General features: G+C 42.9%; 1 protein-coding gene across 3 annotated transcripts in view; it reads right to left on the bottom strand.

Moving 5' to 3' along the window:
- VIPR1 (vasoactive intestinal peptide receptor 1) overlaps nucleotides 1-21,914 on the bottom strand; it is an 806,458-nt gene that overhangs the window by 163,986 nt on the left and 620,558 nt on the right. The window lies entirely within an intron of this gene.

Below are 21,914 nucleotides of genomic sequence, written 5' to 3'. Positions count from 1 at the left end.
CATTTTGAGTGACTTCTCAAATCCTCTTCTATTTCATTAAAAAATTCTGACATGCAGACTGAAACATGCACTTTCAATACCAGCAGCAGTTTTCCCTGGTGAGCAGTAGCTTTACTACAGTGATCTAATGAGCAAAAAGAGTGCTAACATTCTGAATTTATGGCAAATGTGTGACACATCTGAATGCCTTCTTGATGGAATCAAAGTAAAAAACTGAAAGTATTTCCTACTGAGGAGACTGCAGTAAATGAGGAAATTAGGAAACTTCATAACAAATAAGTCTCCCAAGATGGCCACCAGAGACAAAAGAGCCCAAATGTAGCCCAAATATCACCCAGATGTAGCCCAAGTATAGCCCAATGACAGAATGTCCCAGAATGTTCTTAAAAACAACTAGAGCGCTTACTGTCTTCATTATGACAAAAGTATGGCACACCTGAAGCCATCTTGATTGGAATAAACTGGTAACACTTAAAACATTTAATTTAAAAAGGAACACAATGAGGAGGTTCATTTTGCCATAGAAATTATGATTAATGCTGAAGAAAGAAAATGAGGGCACATTTTGAGTGACTTCTCAAATCCTCTTCTATTTCATTAAAAAATTCTGACATGCAGACTGAAACATGCACTTTTAATACCAGGAGCAGACTTCCATGGTGCAGTAGTTTTACTACAGTGATCTAATGAGCAACTAGAGTGCTAACATTCAGAATTTATGGCAAATGTGTGACATATCTGAATACCTTCATGATGGAATCAAAGTAAAAAACTGAAAGCATTTCCTACTGAGAAGACTGCAGTACATGATGAAATTAGGAAACTTCATAACAAATAAATCTCCCAAGATGGCCACCGGAGACAAAAGAGCCCAAATGTAGCCCAAAATCACCCAGATGTAGCCCAAATATAGCCCAATGACAGAAGTGTGCAAAACACTTATTATTTTGTGTTTTTGCAGTGTTATATAGTGCAGACTTGTCAGGTATTGGAGTGCTTTACATGAGCATTGGTTACATCACACAAGAACAAATTCATTTTGGTTGTAGACATGGGGAGACTAAGTGATTTGACCAGAATCACAGAATGTCGAGCTGAAGCAGAAACTTCAACCTGGTTCCCCAGTTGCAAAGTCTGCAGTTCTGGAAGTAACACCACATCCTCTCCCCTAAGTGCAACATTTAATCAAGTGGTCAACTGGATAAAAAAACATAAAGATAACAAATAATTTAAAAGTGCTTTGTCGCTATTTGAAAACTCAAAAAATATGTCCTTATTTTAGTCTTTTAGAGCACTAACCATAATTTTGATGCCAATAAGACCCTCTCATATATGTAATTTCTAAAGGAAATGCTCTAGGTATTACAGTTTTGATTACATCAAGATGATGTCAGGCGTTCCACACTTTTGTAATAAATATAGAATGTTAGCAATCTAGTTGTTCATTAGGATACTGTTGAGAGGCAGAGGCCAGGGGCACGGACTCTGAAAATTGAAGGCAGGTAGGAGGGTGCAAAGGCAACAATTTAACCACACTGAGCAGGCAGGAAGGGCCGTGGAAGCACAACAGACTATGGAGGGCAGTGGAAAGGGGGGCAGGGGCAACAAACCAACAATACAGGACTTGCAAGAGAGGCTGTTGGAGGGAATATCTATTACGGGTCAAGGAAGCTAGGGGCGGTCCCCAGATCCCCGGGAGCCACCACAGAACTGAGCAGGAGAGTGAGTCAGGGACAAAAGGGGCACCTTAATTTGAGCCGGGGTGCCTAGGAACGCTTGCTCCAAAAATGAAGAAAACAGACATCTGAGACATGGAATTGGAGGCAGAATACAATGGCAGTTTAATGAGAAGATGCAACTTCAAGGAAACCGCAGAATAGAGACATAAAGTACAAAATACAGAATCCAGATAATCATACAGCTGTCATAATATTCTCTGTATCTCAATTAATGTACTGACAGAGAGAGAGAGAAAACACATCTATAAATGCATCATGAGAAACAAGTTACACCAAGGAAAATGTTACCTAGGAACACTCACGTTTACTCTTAGAGCAAGCATTCCTGCAATTACAATACAAAATCTTTTAAATGCAAAAGTAAAGAGAACAATGGTTAAACATAACATGACATTTCATATAGGTAAAACAGAATAAGATACTTCAAGCAAAGCAGAGCAAGACATTTTAAGCAAAGGAAGACAAGAGCTCCCAGCTCTTGGGGAAAACCTGCACTGCCTGTTAACCTACATACAGACGGCGAGGTAGTCCGTCGATATCTGTGGGTGCTCCCTTTTTATATCATTTTGTGGGCTCCTTTGCACGCTACATCTACCTACGTATGCTACCCAAAAGCTTCGTCTGCAGATTTTACCAGACATTTCGTCATTTACCCACTTAATGCTGACAATGGACTGGGTGAAAAGGTCAGTCTCTCAGGCCAATCGCTTATCGTAAGTTCCATAGAGCAAGCAGAAAATAATGGGTATTGTACGGGAATTCAATATATTCATGTATAAAATCTCCTCAGTTCTCCTAACTTGACGCTCTGCGGTTGCCACTTCCTTAAAAGCGGGAAACCTGCCCAGGAAGCAAGTACCAGTCCAGGATGCAGCCTACTGTATGTCGACAGCTTCAGGGGGATGTTGAACTTTGATACCGAGCACGGAGCACTCGGGTAGGGTGGGGGCTACTAGTTTGGATCAGAAGGCCTCGCAGACCTGCCTTCAGACTGCTATACACTAAAATTGCAGAGCTATGGTCAATTTAACAAAGAGGCCTACATATTGAACAGAAGGGCCTACACAGGGGTTTTATGCTGGCTGAGTGGTAAGGATGTCTCAGGATAATTATATAGCAACACAGGACCCGCTGGTCAATTTAATACGGCCTACAAATGCAGCTGGCAGGGCAAGGACAAGGGTCTCATACTTCAGGTGTGGACAGAACGGGCCAGGGGCCCCCTGTGATACAAAATCTACCCTCCTTCAAGGCTGTGGCAATGTAATAGACCATTGTGGGCAGAAGGAAGAGGCAATGGTAGTACAACCATACATGCCAACAGACCCGATTCAGCCAGGAAACGTCCAATGTTTTTAAGCTCAAATGGGCTTTATTTGATCTGTCTCCTGTCTACAATATCCTCTTTTTCAATGTAACTCAAAGGGGAAAATCAATACCCCAGTTTTTTTTCAAAATCTCCCTCTTACCAAGTTCAAAATGTTCGCAAGTATGGTACATTGGATCATGGAAGGAAATGGGATAGGGACATGGACTTGGATAACAGAGGACAGGAGGGACATGGAGAGGTGCACCAAACTGACCCTGCAGGGCAGGCATCAGGGTTTGCAGCAGCACAATACGCCACACAGGGCATGCAGGACGGGAGTGCAGCACAACAATCCATAGAAAGCAAGAGGGAGGGGACAGGACCATGTACATGGACAACAGAGAACAGAGGGGCAAGAGGCAATGGTAGCTAGCTGACCATAATGGACAGACAGGAGAGAAAGCTGCAGCATAACAGACCATAAAGGGCAGGAGGGACGGATCAGGGGCATTACAATGGAACAGACAAGCCAGGAGGGAGGGAGTAGGGCTGGGGGCAAGGGGGCAGGGCAGGAGCAGCAAGATAGCCATGGAGGTCAGGCAGGATGGGCACTAGAAGCAAGACACACCATGAAGAGCAACAGTGAGACTGTGATGGCATACACCCAGACCATGGAGGGAAGGTGGGAGGGGGTCAGGGGCAGCTAACTGACCACACAGGGAAGGTGGGAGGGGCCATGGCAGCACAGAAGACCATGCATGGCAAGTGGGAGGGTTAGTGGCAGCACAATGGCTATGATGGGCAAGAAGGAGGGTGGAGGGGCATGCACAAAGGACGATGGAGGATAGAAGGGAGGGTCAGGACCTGTGCACAGACAAGAAAGTTCAGGGGAAGGGACCTCACAACAGACCACATGGGGCAGGCAGGAGGAGCAGTTGCAGCACAACAGACCAGGGAGGGCAGAAGGGTGTGGCAGTACAATGGACCATGTAGGACAGGAGGAAGAGGATAGGGGCATGGCATGTGGACAGGCAGGGTGGAGGTGGCAGGGACAGGTTACAGTCATCTGACAATGCTAGGCAGGTGGGAGGGGAGTGGCAGCTCAACAGAACACTCAGAGTAGATAGGAGTGGCAGGTCCATGGGACATGGTGGGCAAAAAGGATGGAGCAGGGGCATGCACAAAGACATCGGAGGGCAGGGGGAAGGAGAATAGGGGCAGCAAGCTAAGCACAGAGTTTAAGCAGGAGGTCAATGATGGGGCATAGAATTGGGCAATGGAGGGCAGGAGGAGTGGACTGGTACATCATACTAAATTGAGGGCAGTGGCAGCACATCAGACCATGCATGGCAGGAGGGAGGAGGCTAGTCCATGGATTCACACAACAGAGGATAGGGAGGAAGGGGATGGGGCAGCAAGCTAACTGTTCAGAGAAGGCGGGTATTAGGAACTTTATTGTTTTTAAAACATTGTGTCTGTGCGAACTACTTAAAATATGAACAAGTATGCAGCATAATCTCACTTTTATTCAGGAAGAAGTGGACGTTTGTGACTGTGACTCCGGGCTCACTTGGCAGAAACACCCCCTGACCCTCCACCCCCTATCGCAAAATGTAATACCCGTGAAAAGGGTAGGTGAACACAGTGTTATATAGAACATAGTCCTGAGAGCACGATTGAAAATGAAAACTAGATATAGTGTATGGTATAAACTATGCACCAAAAAGTGTGATATAAGATGAACCGGGCGTGAAATATAATATGCAATACATTGTGCGCAATGACAGATTCATTGGAGAGCGCGAGATAGCACAGGCACTAGCGCGTGCTATGCGATATGCGCCTTGGAGTGTAATATGCACAGGGCAGTGTTGTGTAACCTAACTAGTCTCTAAAGTTGTAATATAAAATATGTGCTGGGGAGTGTAACGTTGCATATGCACTGTGACAAATATGGATCCCAGATTGTAATATGTATGGCATAGCACTGTGCGTTATAACATAGGCATCGAGAAAGGCACGTTAGATGGGGCAATATAACCCGTGCGAAGACAAGTGTGGCATGACATATTCACGGGGTGGTGTTACAGTGCACATGGGCTAGAGAGTGTCATAGCATATGCACTAGCTAGTGGAATACAACACAGAGGTGTGTGGCACTCGGCAGGCAATGGTGGGTGTAACACAGCATTGGGCTCTGTCAGGAGCACGCTGTGACTCTCAAGTGATGTTCGTCCCCTTTCCAGAGAGTAAAATAAAAAGTATTACACATCCGGCAGTGGATGTGTGTTTTATTAACCGTGAGGGGGGTTTCTTGCATAGTTTTGGTCGAATTTTTGTCGAATCCCCTTTGAATGGCTTGGTGTGCATGTGTATTAAATGTGCCCGTCAATAGCTACCCATGTTTGTATAAATAAACGACAAGGGTGTCTACCAGGATTAGGCACAGTAGGGCATCAGACATGTCAGAGCTTCACTAGTGGTGTAAATACATTCCACGTGGATTCATTGCATGCATAGTCGCCTTTTAATGAATATCACGCAAATCGTCATGGTGATAGGTACGTACGGTTTGTCCAGCATGTCCTAGGTGTGTCTATGAATATATATTTTTTTAAAATAATAAAAAACAGTGGCCGGCCCTGGGGATTGGGGTCAAAAAAATATAATTAGGAGACTGGCCCTGGGGGATGGGGTCATCAGGGCCAATAAATTAGAATAAGAAGGGGAACCAAACAGCCCCCCTTCTTAAAAAACTAAAATAAATAAAAGACTGGCATCGTGCCGGAGGCCATGCCCCCTCCGTGCAGCACTCTCCAAACGCGCCCCCAACAGGCATCTCCAGTATGCGCCAGGGAGCTGCGCTGCAGCCAGGTGTTCTGAGGCCAAGCCCCTTTTTACACCTCTCTGCAACGCAGCTCTGTGGCGCTTACTGGAGGTACCTAGTGGTCTAGTTTGACCCTAGGGACCCTTAGGATTCAAGGGGACTTAATCTCTCAACTTAGAACAGCCACAGGGCGCGTTTACACAGTGGTGAAGGGAGGGGACGGGGCCTGAGGTGACGTGTGCAAACACGCACTATGGCACGTTTTAAATTGGGGATATAATTTCCCTTCAATACTGAGGGCCCCTGGGGGCTAACTAGCCCACCAAGTGCTTCCAGTAAGCGCCACTGAGCTGCATTGCAGAGAGGTGGTCCAGGCCGTGCCACTTTTTACACCTCTCTGCAACGCAGCTCTGTGGCACTTACTGGAGGTACCTAGTTGGCTAGTTGGACCCTAGGGACCCTCAGGATTCAAATGAACTTAATCTCCCAACTAAAAATGGACACAGGGCGTGTTTACACAGTGGTGAATGGAGGGGACGGGGCCTGAGTTAACGTGTGCAAAAACGCCCTGTGGCCTGTTTTAAGAGGTAGTTTTAATCCCCATGCCCTATTATATACTAGGGGCTTACAGAGGAGGTCATGCTAATCACAGGGGGACCCCAACGCATAATGTTCCCTAGTGTATGTAGGTGTTTTCACTGTATTCTAAGTGTCTTTTAACATAGCACTGGCTCTAGGACTGGTTAGTCAGACTCAGTTACCACCAGTATCCATCTGAAAAAGTTGAGGGTACAGGATGATTTTGCAACAAGGCTTCTTTCTGCTCTTCTTTTTGTTCTTTCTGCACGTTATCCTTCTTCCTGCACTTATCTTCGTATTTGAGGACTTCTGTTGCTTCTTTCTGCACTTCTTTTGTTTCTTTCTGTGCATTTTTTCTTCTTTCTTCACATGTCCTATCTCTGTAGGCATAGTTAGAAATTAGCATTTAAAAAACCTTTGAAATTCACAGAAAAAACCATAGGTTTCAGGCACGTTATAGTTAGGAATTAGCATTTAAAAAACCTCAGAAATTCACTGAAAAAACCATAGGTTTCAGGGGTGTTATAGTTAGCTGAACTTTTCACTTGTACAAAACCATTGAAATTCCCCCGTTATAGTTAGTTCAGCTAACTATAACTCGCGCGCCCGCAATGCACTGCTGATGACGTCACATATTACATCACTCATGACATGGTCAGTGACATCACTCATGACATCACTGATGACATCTCAAATGACATCACTGATGACATCACTGATGACATCATCCTTGTGATAGAGTGGCAGACCTCCTCTCACCCTAATGATAACCTTTGATACACACATTCAAAAATAGAGACTAAAATTTTCAAAACAATGGACATACCAATACCAGTTACAACAACCTCTTCAGTAATTCTAAGATCCACATACACATCCACTCATTCACCAACAGTCCTATACAGTCACTCATACATGTACTCACTCATCATATGTACTCATACACCTATACATCCTGTTACACAATGCCACTCATCCATAGAGTTACTCACACACATAGTCACTCATGCTAATAAAGAATCAAACATACATTTACTTGCATATACAGTTATACACACACCACCATACTTACTTCTACGGAAACTTACACATACTTAGTCTTTTAAACAATCACTTATAGAAACACATACTTATTCATACAGGAACTCTTTCAATCTCTCACTCTCACATATACTCACATATATACACCAATAGTCACATATACTAGTTTAAAACATATGTAGTTACTCATAAAGACACTATTGAGACAGTCATTCACTCACTAACACACCCATACACACACTCATCCACCCATACAGTCCTGCACACATGCTGTGTTCAACCCATACAAACAGTGAGTCACTCATTCATGCACCTATGCACTACGTAATACCCCCCACCGAACCATGCAGACACTCAGAATGATACTCAAAAAAACAACTAATAACCTATATAGACACCCATGTAGCTACTCACCAACCCATGCAGCCACTTATACACAAAGTGAGAGACTGATACAGATATTTACATATTTAAACATTACTCACTAAGCCATGTATTCACTATGATACACTTAATCAGTCAGTTACACAATCAATTTTTCAAAAACAAATCATCCATTTAGACACTTATATACCCATTTATTCTTCCATCGACCTTGAGATATACATATATAAAACATATTTAATTTTCAGAAAAACACACATTCACTGGATGATGTCATCAGTGATGTCATCAGTGATGTCATTTGAGATGTCATCAGTGATGTCATGAGTGATGTCACTGACCATGTCATGAGTGATGTAATATGTGACGTCATCAGCAGTGCATTGCGGGCGCGCGAGTTATAGTTAGCTGAACTAACTATAACGGGGGAATTTCAATGGTTTTGTACAAGTGAAAAGTCCAGCTAACTATAACACCCCTGAAACCTATGGTTTTTTCAGTGATATATATATATATATATATATATATATATATATATATATATATATATATATATTCACTTAAAAAACCATAGGTTTCACACATGTTATAGTTAGCTGGACATTTCACTCGTAAAAAACCAATGAAATTCCACCGTTATAGTTAGTTCAGGTAACTATAACTCACGCGACCGCAATCCAGTGCTGCATGCGTACATCGTGCATGCTCCGCGCGCAAGTGCTCCGCGCGCTACGTACACGCATGCGCGCGTGTTATGTACGCGCGCTTCATACGCACGTACTCCCTACGCGCATGACCGCGTAATCCGTTCGCGCATGCACGCGTGCTTTATACGCGCATGCTCCGTACACGCATGCGCCCGTGCACCGTACGCGCATGCGCGCGCGCTCCGTACGTGCTCCGTGCGTGCACCGTGCGCACACGAAGCGCGCACGGCAAGTCATGTGATTAAGAAACAACACTTTTCATGGGTTCATAGTAGTTTCACTTCCAGAATCTTCCAACACCACACCCATTCCCTCACTTTCACTTCTGATTGCCTGGGAGAAGGAGCTGATCTGTTTTTGGGATACAATGGCAGAGCAGCACTCATCTTCTAGCAGTGAGGAGGAGACCTCTGTTGCACCAAGACAGAGGAAACAGAAGGATTCTTCTATATGGAGGTATTTTACATTTCCAGAGGGCCAAAAAAGGTGAATGCTCCTAAGGTCACCTGCACTCTTTGTGGAGTTGTTTTATCTAGGGGAGACCCTAAGAAAAAATACTCTTTCAGTATTTATTCTATGATAAGACACTTCAAAAAACTGCATTGTGTCCATTATGCACGGGAGTGTACTCGAGCTGCAAGAGACAACCCTCCAGCAGCTCAGCCGAGCACATCTTCTGCGCCGGCACCAGCAGTACAGCCGAGCACATCTTCTGCGCCGGCACCTTCACCTTCTTCTGGACCTCTGGATCTGCGCCCTCTTTTTCACAGAGTGCAGATACAGTGCAGTACCTGCCGTGCTCTACTCTGTATTGGTGAAACCAGTATCAAGTAGAGGATACGGCAGCACACTTGCACCCCTCCATAATTTTTTTCATTTTGTCCCTCTGTTCCTCTATCAACACAACGGTTCTTTTCAGAGCCACCTAACATCTGAACACTTAAACTTGTTTTTTAATTCTACTTTTTTAAATATTTTTTTTACCATCCGCGTACCGTGCGTGCACGGTGCGCGCACGTCGCGAATTTTTGGGAAAAAAAAAAGGTTTTTTTCACCCTTCGGGGTCCTTCAGGGACCCCCTGACAAAGGCTAGGGGGTCAGGAACTCCCTACCCTGCCCCCTTTTCACGTTCTCCACCTTTCCTTTTCAGTGCAACAGACAAAATGGCGGCCGACACTTCTTGATTTCGACCGATTCGAATGTTTACGACATCTAACAACCAATCAGATTTACGCTCGCGCACGGCACCATGCGCGCACGGTGCGCGCACGGTGCGCGCCTATATATATTTATATGCTTTTAAATGCTATTTTCTCAGGAAATATTGAACAGATTGACACCAGACCTGCAAAAGGCACTTCCCTGACCTGAGGACTACCTCTCTGCCAAATTTCAGCTAATTCTGTTCAGCCGTTCGGGCTGTACCTTTGACTAAAGGTCCTATGGGGAAAACGCGTTTTGGGACCCCCCTTTTTACTCGGCCCCCGCTTGACAAATCACCCCGAGACTTTCAGGGTAGGAGCTGAACAGAGCGCCCCATTAGTTTTGAAAATTTCGCGAGGATTCGTCAACCGGCGCCAAAGTTATTCAAAATAGAATTTTGAGATTTCCTATGGAAACACGATCCTAACTATAACTATCTACTGGCGACCGCCAGTAGATAATATATAAATCTATATATATATATGTAGCACACATCTGAAACGGGCACTGAAGAGGCCATTTGAAGGCTGAAATGAAGCCGATCTATTGTTCTCCCGCAGCTGTGTCACAATCTTTTTTTTGAGTTGGAGAGAGACTGGTTGCTATATTTTTATTTTTATATATATCTATCTATATATCTATATATCTATATATATATATATATATATATATATATATATATATATATATATATATATATATCAAACAAAGTTTGCCCTTCTTTAAAAGCGCACTCTCAAGGTAGATGATTCTGCCGTACCGTAATGAAGCTCTGAAGAAATCTCTAGTGGTGGTGCTGGCTTTCACGGCTGGGCTGCCGTTAAACATTGCACAAAGTTTGCCCTTCATTAAAAGCGCACTCTCAAGGCAGGTTGGCTCTACAGAGTCTTTTATTTACAGCAAACAGCATTCAGCATTTAAGGTAGATTTTCCTCGCCTTACGCGTTTCGAGCCTCATCGCTCTTGATCACAGGCATGTATGCAGAGTTCTGGCAACACGTCAGGACTTAACTCTCGTCTGCATGCTAATGAAATAATTGCCCTCCACATTTGTCATTGAGAGCCCCACTGGAGGGCTTTTAAATAACTAAAACACTGCAATGGTTTTGGCACACAACCCACTGGAGGGAAAAATGTTTCATAATGGACTACGAACTCCAGCATGCTTTGGGAGAATGACACACTGGAGAGGCCCACCGGAGGGCAATTATTTCATTAGCATGCAGATGAGAGTTAAGTCCTGACGTGTTGCCAGAACTCTGCATACATGCCTGTGATCAAGAGCGATGAGGCTCGAAACGCGTAAGCCAACCTGCCTTGAGAGTGCGCTTTTAATGAAGGGCAAACTTTGTGCGATATATATATGCTTGCTTCATCCACGAAAATAAATGTTGTTGTGCAACCTACCTGTGAGTTGTGAGTGCGGACTCATTTGCAGGGCAAAGTTGGGAGATATATATATATATATATACATACATTCCATGATAATTATTAATTTTTATATTAAGCGTTTAATATTGTTTTTACATTCAGGGGGTTACATATATATAAAATGTGTTTCACGTGAAGTACTTTCCCTACTCAAGTTTAGACTGTAGTAGGAAAAATAAAATTAACCTCTTCGCAGTTCAACAATTTCCCTAAAGTTGCACTATTTGGAGTGGGATTTGAAAATTTCAACCCTCCAAAATCCAATGCTTTTGCTACTGTTGCACAGACTGGAGTGGGAATAGTAGATTGTACCCCTCCAAAATCCAACACTGTCTTTACTGTTGGAGTTGGAAACTTAAGCTTGACCCTTTCGAAATCCAGTGGTTTTCCTATTGTTGCCCGTTTTGGAGTGAGAATAATAAATGTAACCCCTCCAAAGTCCAACACTTGTCTACTGCTCTGTTGCTTGGGGTGGGAATAGTAAATTTAAACCCTCTGAAGTCCATAACTTTCCCTACTGTTGCACTGTTTGGAGTGGGAATAATAAATTTCACCCATCCGAAGACCAACACTTTCCCTGCTGTTGCACAGACTGAATGGGAAAGGTAAATTGAATCCCTCCACAGTATAACACTTATCCTACTGTTGCGCTGTTCTGAGTGGAAATAGTACATTTTACCACTCCAAAATGTAACACTTTCTATACTGTTACACTGTTTGGAGTGGGAATACTGTTGTTTAGACTGGAGTGGGAATAGTAGATTTCACCCCTCCGAAGTCCAATGCTTTCCCTACTGTTGCGTAGACTGGAGTGGAAATAGTAAGTGTAACCCCTCCTAAGTGCAACGCTTTTCCTACTGTTGCACTGACTGGAGAAGAAAGAGTAAACCTAACTTCTCTGAAGTCCAACACTTTCCCTACTATTGGAATAACTGGAGTAGGAATAGTAAACCTAACCCCTCCAAATTGTAACACATTGCACAAACTAGAGAGGGAAATGTATATTTAATATTCTTAGACCCCAATAGTTTTCGTAATATTGGTAAAATAGATTTTATAACATTAATTGTTTTTTTTATATTATTCGTTTTTATGGTTTCGTTTTTTAAAATGTATATAGCATTTACAATTCTTAATATATATTTTCTTATTGAATTGTTTATGTTTATTGTTAAAGTTATATATATTTATATTTGTATATATATACATATATATATACATATATAGAGTAATATAATTAAGACAAATATTTATTTTAAATGATATTACTTTTCTATTTTTTTTAATGTACTACTATGTTAATATGCTTGCTCAAAGGTTGCCCTTGTGGTGGGAAGCACTCCAACGCTGTTTGTAGTACAAAGACTTTTAATGGTATAAGGGGAAAGGTGTCACCAAAAGCGTAGGCAGTTCAACGGCGTCCTTCCCGCCTGACGCGTTTCGAGGTAAAATCCTCTTCTTCAGAGGCGTGGACGTGGGTGAAAGTTCTGTGCCTTCAGGACTCCTCCTTTAATGCAGGTAAGCCCGCCCTTCATGGGCAGTTCCGATAGAACAGAGCAGGGATTGCTGGGCCACGTAGTCCTGATGGATTATTTCTTTAATCGCCGCACAGGTGATTAGCTGCCGCAAAAGAAGCAAGAGAAATGCCGAAAGAGGCAACAGAAGTCCAGGAAGACGAAGAAAGGTGCAGAAAGAAGCAAGAGATGTGCACAAAGAACCAACAGAGGAGCAGAAAGAGGCCTGTTTCAAAGTCATCCTGTGCCCCCAACTTTTTGCTGACGGGCACTGGTGGTAACTGATTCAACTAACCAGACCTAGAGCCAGTGCTATGCTGAAAGACACTTAGAATACAGTGAAAACACCTACATACACTAGGGAACACTATGCGTTGGGGTACCCCTGTGATTGGCAGGACCTCCTCTGTAAGGCCCTAGTACATAGTAGGTCAGGGGCATAAAAACAACCTGTAAGTCAGAGGTGCAGAAAGATGCTTCTTTAAGTAGTAGTCATGTTAGCAGAGTGGTGGAGAAAGGGTGCTGGGCCTCCGACCAGCGCTCAGGATTTCCGCCGCATAGGTCTTAGAGGATGTACTAAGAGGGATTCTTGGCCCCCAAAGTCCCTCAGGAGTAAATTGGACTTCATCCCCCATCCCGTAGTCTGTCAGGAGGCGTGTTTGCAGAGTGGTGGAGAAAGGGGGGGCATGTCCTACTTAGACATCTTAGCAATCCCACTTTGTGGGACTTACTGCAGGTAACAAGAGGGGTAGTTGGCCCCCATGGACAACCTTGGGGGCCAACTACCCCTCCTTTTACCTCCAGTAAGTCGCACACAGCAGGACTGGTAGGATCTCATAGCAGGCCATGCACCCTTTGCCCACCACTCTGTAAACGCGCTCCCTGGCACTCTCTCGGATGGGATTGAAGTCCCCTTCGCTGCTGGGAGTCCTTTAGGGGCCAACAAGCCTACCTCTTACCTCTAGTAAGTCCCACACAGTGGGACTGCTGAGAGGTGGACAAAGGCCACGCCTCTTTTCCCCACCACTCTGCAAACGCACCTTCTGGCGCGCACAAAGTTGGGGTTGTAAGTCCCCTTCATTCCTGAGGGTCCCTGGGTGCCAACTAGCCCACCAGGTACCTACAGTAAGTGCCACACACCTGGATTGCTGAGAGTGGTCCGAGGCCACATCCCCTTTTCACACCACTCTGTCAACACGGCTCCTGGCACACTGCTGCTTGGGGAATGAAGTCCACATGTGTCCAAAGGACGAGGCTGGCTGGTAACAAAGTTTCTCAGAAAGATTGTCCAGGGTGTAGGATCTCTGTGACCACTTTAGTCTTTACTTCAATTGAAGGTAGTTGCAGATCCAAGACTCATAGGGCTATAGAAGGATCGGGGAGACACCAGCCCTGTGTCAGAGAACATATCTAGCCCACTGGCCATGAGAAGTTGTCATCATTATAGTGTGGAGGAAAAATCATCCCCAACTTCACCGTCAACACCATCATCACCATCATCACCAAATGCAGGTTGGCTGTGATTGGAGTCCAACCCAAAGAGATGTAGTACTGAAGGGCGAGCTCTAGGCACAGGGAAAGCCTTATCTGTGTTGGAAGGAATGCCCACTGGGCACGTAGCAAGTGAACTTGCGTGCAGCTTTGTTTTAGGTTGGGACAGATTTGATTCAGAGTTAGACAGAACGATGAGTTGAACATCCTTCTTTGGCGGCAGCTGTGTAGCATTGGTGCAGCAGGAACCAGAGTGGATTGGGGTGCTGGATGTGGAATGGGTTTCAGAATCAGAGCTGAACCTAAAGGGTTTCCAGGAGACATAGCCAATGGTAAGGACGGACTGGCTGGAGGTAACCCAAATAGTGACCTCTGCAGATCTGTGGGCCTGAAGATGTGAGTCATGGTATCCTTAAATACATCCATGTCATTGACAGACCAGGACATTTCGGGTGCATCAGTTGAGAAACCTGCACCTCAGAGGAGGACCAGAATCAAGACACCTTGACATCCTCTCAACTTCTCAGAAGGAAAATGGTGAGGCTGGGACATGGACCGCTTAGTTTTTTCTTTGATTTGGACTTACCCAAAGACTTGAGATGTAACAATTTTCTTTTGTGGGACCTGCCCAGAGAAATTAAATGTGTCAGATTCCATGACTTTGAGCTGGAGAAGTCTTTTATGATTTCCAACTGCATTCAGCAATGTATAGCTTGGCTTTGTGGTCCGAGATCACCTTCAAATTCATCAGGGCACAGTCCCCGCTCAATTTGGAGCCATCAAATTCAGCTGTTTGAGATAGTCCCTACAGAGTTTAAAGTTTGTTGTTTTAGGAGGTGACATTTCTCTACACATTGTAACAAATGTGAAGAAAAAGTTAGCCCTGGGTCACCATACAAAGCTGTGGAAAGAAATTAACTGAGGTCAGTACACAGGGGGGGTGCTTATCAGTGGCTTTGGTGTCACTTGTGGGTGGGTGTGAGTCAACAGGAAACCACACAATGCTACCTGATGGTGTGCGAAAGCAATGCTGAGAAAAATCTTTGGATCTAGTCTGGTGTCATGGGGGCGTTCTCGTGGTGAGCTGTCTGCAGTTAGAAGTAACCATCAGAATGAATATTTGGGTGTGTCACTGTAGACATAAACAAGGAAGACGGAGCGGTTTGACATGATTACTCATGGCTTTGGAAATGTCATAAGTGATGTCACTAGTAATATTATAAATGAGGCAATTGGCATGTCTTAGGCAATGTCATCATTGAGGATGGTAATGATGCCATCTGAAGCAATGGGGAGAGAATTGGTGGGTGGTTGTGGTTATGTTTATTTCTTTATATCTTGTTAAAGAAATTTAAAATGTTCTTTCAGTTACCTGAGAAGAGGAAACAAGGACTATCTAGTTTCATCTAGAGTAAAGCAGGAGAGGAAAATTTTTAATCTAATAGAGTGGAGACAAGTTCTCATGTTCTCCGATCAAAGACTGCTGAGAGTTTGCACAGTCCTTTTAGATTGTCTCAATAGTTCCCTTTTCAACATATGATTGGGTTCTGATTCCTGGGAAGGGCTGAGGCCAACTCTTGAGCAACGTTATCAATAGCAAGCGTGTGTTCGATGTAATGCACTAAGTGACATGGGGTCTGCCCATATGTGGGTCCTTTGCTCAATGTGTTACACGATCCAAGCCATACATCACTGACCAGGTCTTATAAGGTCCAACCAGTCTAAGGTTGCTTGTATTTTCTTTTTAAGTGGACCTGGTGTGGCAGTTTGGGATGAACTGTTCCCAAGAGGAGCAGGGTCAGTGCTGGTTCAATTTGCTGGGTCTCAGTCTAGAGTGGAACAGTGGGAGAATTCTGACAGATTCTAATCCTACCCAAAACAATTGCCAATGGCTTAGACTGTTTGCAAGTATTCCTCCCCGTTGAGTGTTTGATACAACGCTCTAAGAGAATAAGGATATTCCTGAACTTGAGTCACTGGGTTATTGGTCAACATGATCCAAGTAAAACCTCACTGATGAGGCCTTATTAGTCCGAGATTGGTCGGGGATGACTTTTGTACCCTGATGGAGGGGGCTTTGCCAGGGGGTTAGGGATAAGCTGTCACCAAGAGGAACTGGGTCAGTACTGATTTGCAATAGGCGGACCTCAGTATGGAGAAGCACACTGGGGAAAACTGATTGATCGAGCTATTGACATTGGTTTAAAGTATTTGCAAGCATTCCTCCTTTCACCTTTTGTGAGTTTGACTCTATGTAGCCTGACAATTGGCAATCTGAGAAGCCCAGTCTAAATGATGTTTTAGTAGTCTAAGCAGGATGCAGCAAGATCTTGAGTTAACGTCACTTGCTGGTTATTTTTAAGTAGTGGGGGAATTTTACATAGTAGGGAAAGATGACACGTGATCCTTTACCTCACTTAATTGACATGTGGAAGCCCAAAAATATTACCAGGTTTCCTGATAGAGAGGTGGTATGGGCGGTCCTGGAGCCAGCTGAAGGTTTGTTAGATGGGCGTATAAACTAACGTTAAGGTGATCTCAATCGCAGGTTCAAATCATAGATCCCTCGCCTTCATCCAGTTTTGGAATTTAAGTGTTTTTAGATTTTGGATTACAACATTCTCTTCAAATTATTTTTTACATAGGATTTCTGTGATTTATGAATTAAAATAGGATGAGCTTCTTAATTGATGAATGACTTGTTTAAATGCAGTTTACTGTCCTCCTATGAAAAGTATATAAAACATTGAAACATTGCACTGTTGTGTGGGACATTTTACAAACCCACCTCTCCATTTTTGATACATGTGTGATAAAAACTGGATAATGTTTTCCCTAAAAACATAAGCATTTCCCCTTAGAAGCCATGGAGCAAAGTGATTTCACACTATTGGTTATGCGTTTACATAAAAGAACATTTTTGTAACACATTTAAATTGATTTATAAGTAATGCGTCATATATTTTAACAGTGCTTTCACAATCACTGAACTCCATTTTTATACCTGTGCAAACCATTTCAGTGACAATGGACGGAGTATTATCTATTTGTTGATGGCAGAAGCAGCAAAATGGTGCAAATTTTTATATATTTTTTTTATCCAACTATAGTGTTTATGAAGTGGCTCTTATTGATTTTTGCTTATATACTGGTTCTACTGTCTGTATTTATGTAATTTTCCGTGTTTGATACTCGTTTGGTTAGGCATCAAAATTCGGGGTGGGCATAACTTGTGGAATTGGAATCAACGGAATTCTGTGGTGTTAAACGATTGTTGGACTATCTATTAGGAACTCATATGCTATTCAGTCCTTTCTTCTTTTTGGTTCTGTAGAGCCGTTGATCTGGCCAGTAACTATGTACACTATGGGAGCTAGATAGAGTGATGCACTCAAATTAATCAGTCTTGATCGGAAGAGTCTACTTTCACCTTCCATCATTAGGTTGAAGGTGGGTAGTAATATGTTGCCCTAATAAATTCTAGGGTCTGTCTGTATAGAGTGAGGCCATTAATCGTTGGACTACACTACTCTTTGTTTTGCAGAGTATATAATATCAGCTCTGATTTCTAATCATCCAGCAGGATCATTTTTTCAGTTAACCATCCTCCTGTCGCTTGTATGATCATTTAGAGGTGAGACTTCTAAACTTTTCCTGGGTATATTAGCACCCACTGATGCTTGCTCTATTAATTGATAAGTGGAGCATAAGGTCATCCTTGTAAACAGATATTGACCTGAATGGTTATTATTTTCCCATTACAGTATAGAACCGAATCCCGGAAAAGGAATAGGAAGTGTTTTGACCCCTACCACCCGAGAAGCATATGCTCAGGGCTGCATGAGTATTCATCGTTGCCTTAGAAAAGTGTGGCCTGCTCTCAATATAATGGTGTCATAAAATATTTTAGCCCATACCATCAGGAAGAGCCAGCGGTATGTGGGGTGAAGTAGTTATAGAGATTTGTGAATGTGAATAGTGGGAAGAGTGACATATTTACCTGGATAATCATGGGACAGTAGGATTTGTCTTGTTGGTAGCATGAGCCATGCAATGTACAACTGTTAGGAGACTATTACATTGGGAATATGATATATTGTTTCATCATTAACTTGTGCACCATTGGTTGTAAAGATGTATAAACTGTACCATCTAGAGTCCAGAAAAGGACATTATGTGTTAGGGTGTTTTGAACATCAGGATAGTTTACTTGAGTTTACTTGAGTTTACGTCATTTTTATGTTTAATTGATTGTTATTTGTTGTTTTATTTTGACAGGTTTTTAATTGATTATATGTGTATCAATTTTTTATATATATGTCGTTGAGAGTCCACAAAAGTTTTTGTTTTGAAAAAGATGGTGTATGAAGAGTCCATCGAAACGCGTCAACGCCTCGCTGAAAAGTACACAATCTGTCAAGTGGCTAGACCAATGAGTATCTCATGAATTGGACAATACCCGGTACTAGCCCTGAAAATCTCTTCTTACGGATGTGTACGCCACTTATGACATATGGTTGTGTGTCTTGTGATATGTACTCTCTCTCTTTTTAAATTATACGATATTGATTTTTATTATATGCAATTAGGTTTGTTTAGATGTTTTGGTATTATTGTGTGTTAAATAGTGATGATATTATGTACTATTGTTTTTGGGATTATTTGTGTGTTTCAACTGTTTTTTAATCAATAAATTGACTTTGTACTTTTTTACAACTGATGTTGTCAGGATTATCTATTAGGAATATATGGTCTTACTTCCAATGTATGCAGGTGGTATGAGTGATTGAAAATGAGCGCAACAGATTGATTTAATAGGTGACATCTTCTCCAAAGGATAAAGCTTTTGTGATTCTTTGTGTTACATAAAAACTCCTCAAGATTCCATTGAATGGAAATATGCACTTTGGGTTGTGAACTGTACCACACGGCATGCCAGAGGGCGCAGCTACACACGTTGATTTTGCTGTTGCTTAAGTAGATTTTGTACTCAGCCACAGCCTTCTGACTGCAAATGTATGCGACCGCCAGCGTTAGAAAAATCTCACTGGATGTCCTCCTAGCGACCGGAAATTGCACTAGAGGATGCCAAATATTGCTCCTGCTATCCAACTTATCCTCTGGAGCTGCACACGAGGTGATTGGCAGAATTTGGCTGGAACCCCACTTTACAACAGTGATGCGCAGTCGCCAACAATTCCACCAATTTTGCTGGCAGAATGGGATATTTCGCCCACCCCTAGTTAAAACACGGATTTTTTCCGACTCAACTTTCAGTACCTCCTATTTTTTTGTGTTCTCTTTTTGAGTATTTCTGAGCCTTTTTTTTTAGTAATCATTAGATTAACCATTCCCACCTTTTTTATTCTCAGGATACATTTCATTCTTTCATCCATACTATTCATTATGATCGCTACACTGCAGTTGTTTTATACAGCGGTTAATTGGTTTGTTCTGGAACCTGTGGCTATGCCCTGGTTTTAACCACCTGCATACAAATTGAACTATAGTTTATTAGGGAAAATCTGTCATTTCATGCTGGTGCTGAGACAAATAAGTAGGGCACTGTCTTGGAGCACCAATGTTAGAGATTCTGTTCACAGGATGACATCTCTGGTCTGTCCCAAGTGCCTTCTAATGAGTTGGCTGATACACCAATGTTACATGTGTACAGAAATTATTCAAGATTGGTGATTACCATCGTTATCATAGGTGATACCATGTGGCAAACAACAATATATATTGTTTCATATAACATTTTAAAAATTAATCAACCAAATCTGAGGTCACGTAGGAGATTGTTAATCCTGCCCTTATTTAGTGTGAGCTTACTGCATTCTGATGTTTGTTCAATTTGATTGGGCATGCCCTTTGGTAGCATACAAGACTGTGAATGTTCACCTTCCACTGTTCAACAAGTGTGTGACTGACTAGTGACCTTGGAAGGCAAGTAGGACTGGTGCGGCCTCTTACATATTTGTTTCGCTTCTGGGAGACCTTGGAAGCTAAGTATTTCTTTATATACCAGACACATATGAAGAACCAGCATGGTCGGGTACATGACAAGTTGCATCAGTTTCAGCTCTAAAAGACTGCAATAGCTTGCACAGACAGCACAGATGTTCATTATTACCCAACTCAATAGTACTAATTTTATCAACCATAGAAGGATAAAAGGTTGATTGGTACAGCTGGAATTTGAACCTGTTACTCCAGTAAAGTCAGTGGAAAGCATTTTATATGTTGGGAGGGTGGAAATGATTCCAACATAGGCAATACTGTGCAAAATAGGGTACTTCATGGGCATACTGAAGATCTAATGCTTCTTAATAGTCAGCTGAAATAGTCCTGAGCCTGCCCATATCACACCAGCTCCTCCGAAAGCCTGTCAGACTGAGGCAAGACATGATCATATGTTTACCATTGTCTTATGCCCCATAAAGTCCTTTCTGCTTGAGTGCAGCCTTCAACTGTAGTGCTAAGGCGGGGGAGTGTCGCCCCACTACTCTGCAGCAGTAAAAGAAAGGAAGATATTAAATGAGAATACCTGAATGTTATTATCATTTTATTTTGGCCTCCTGCTGCAGCAGGTTTGGGTGAGGGGGTGGGGCAGGGCTGCACAACAGGTAGAGGAGCGGAAGAGCCCTCCTAAGTGTGCAATGACTGTTTGGCCCACCCTTGCGGGTCACCCAAAAAGGTCAAGCACGCTTTCCCTGTTCTCCATGCAGGCTGCATTACAGCCTGCGTGGAGAACATGCCCACCCCTCCAGCCCCTGGCTGATCGCTGTGTCAACGCTCTGACCAATCATTCATTTTATAACTTTATTTCGGTCAAAAGACCATAAAAGTGTAGTAAAATATGTACAGGTACAAGAATAAAACCATAAATACATACAAAGTTTTAAAAAGTTATTAAACAATGGGTTATCATGGATATTAATAGAGAAAAAAGATCACATATCATTGCAGCGTTGTGACTTGTGATTGGTCGGGGGAGCCTGGCTGTGCTTTCTGTTCCCGGAGTGGGACGCTGGAGAGCAGGAGCAGAGACGTAGGACCCGGCAGCAAGGTAAGTGTTTATTTTTATATATATATATTTTTACATTATGACCCACGTACCTCACTACCCTGCAAGCCGTACTGGCCACCACTGGTGGAGGGCAAGTAGGACTGCGGGGGAGTAAGTTACCGATCAATTCAGGCATTACTGGTGCTGCAGTACAGTCAATTAGAACGCATGACGAGAGTCTTTATTATTTAGCACACCTTGAAGAAGTATAGCAAAATTGTAATAGTTGTGCTTCAAAATGGCCTGCAGCATCCCTAAAACTTTGAAACGTGTACTGCAAAATGTATCAGTTGATTCAATTTTTCTAAATATGTTCTTGGGAGAGAGTGCTAAATCCCCTGAGGGGAACTTGGAGTTGCTTGCTTTGCTTGCTCCCTTGGTTAATTTCAGGGCAGCTGTTATGCCTCACCAGTGTCAAAGTTCACCATTCACCACTGGAGCACCACTGGAGCATATGTGTCAAAGGAGAAGAGCTGGATGCATGCCACTTTCATGTGTATTTATAAGAAACCACGATGTCACGTTTTTTTATTGTAATTGGCGTACGATCATTCTATTAAGCTAGTAAATCGGTGTTGAAAAGAATTAGAAAATGTTATGAAAGTTTAGCACAATATATC

This window comes from Triturus cristatus, chromosome 10 (assembly GCF_964204655.1).
Source record: "Triturus cristatus chromosome 10, aTriCri1.1, whole genome shotgun sequence".
Taxonomy (NCBI): Eukaryota; Metazoa; Chordata; class Amphibia; order Caudata; family Salamandridae; genus Triturus; species Triturus cristatus.
This window is presented reverse-complemented; position numbering and strand designations above follow the sequence as displayed.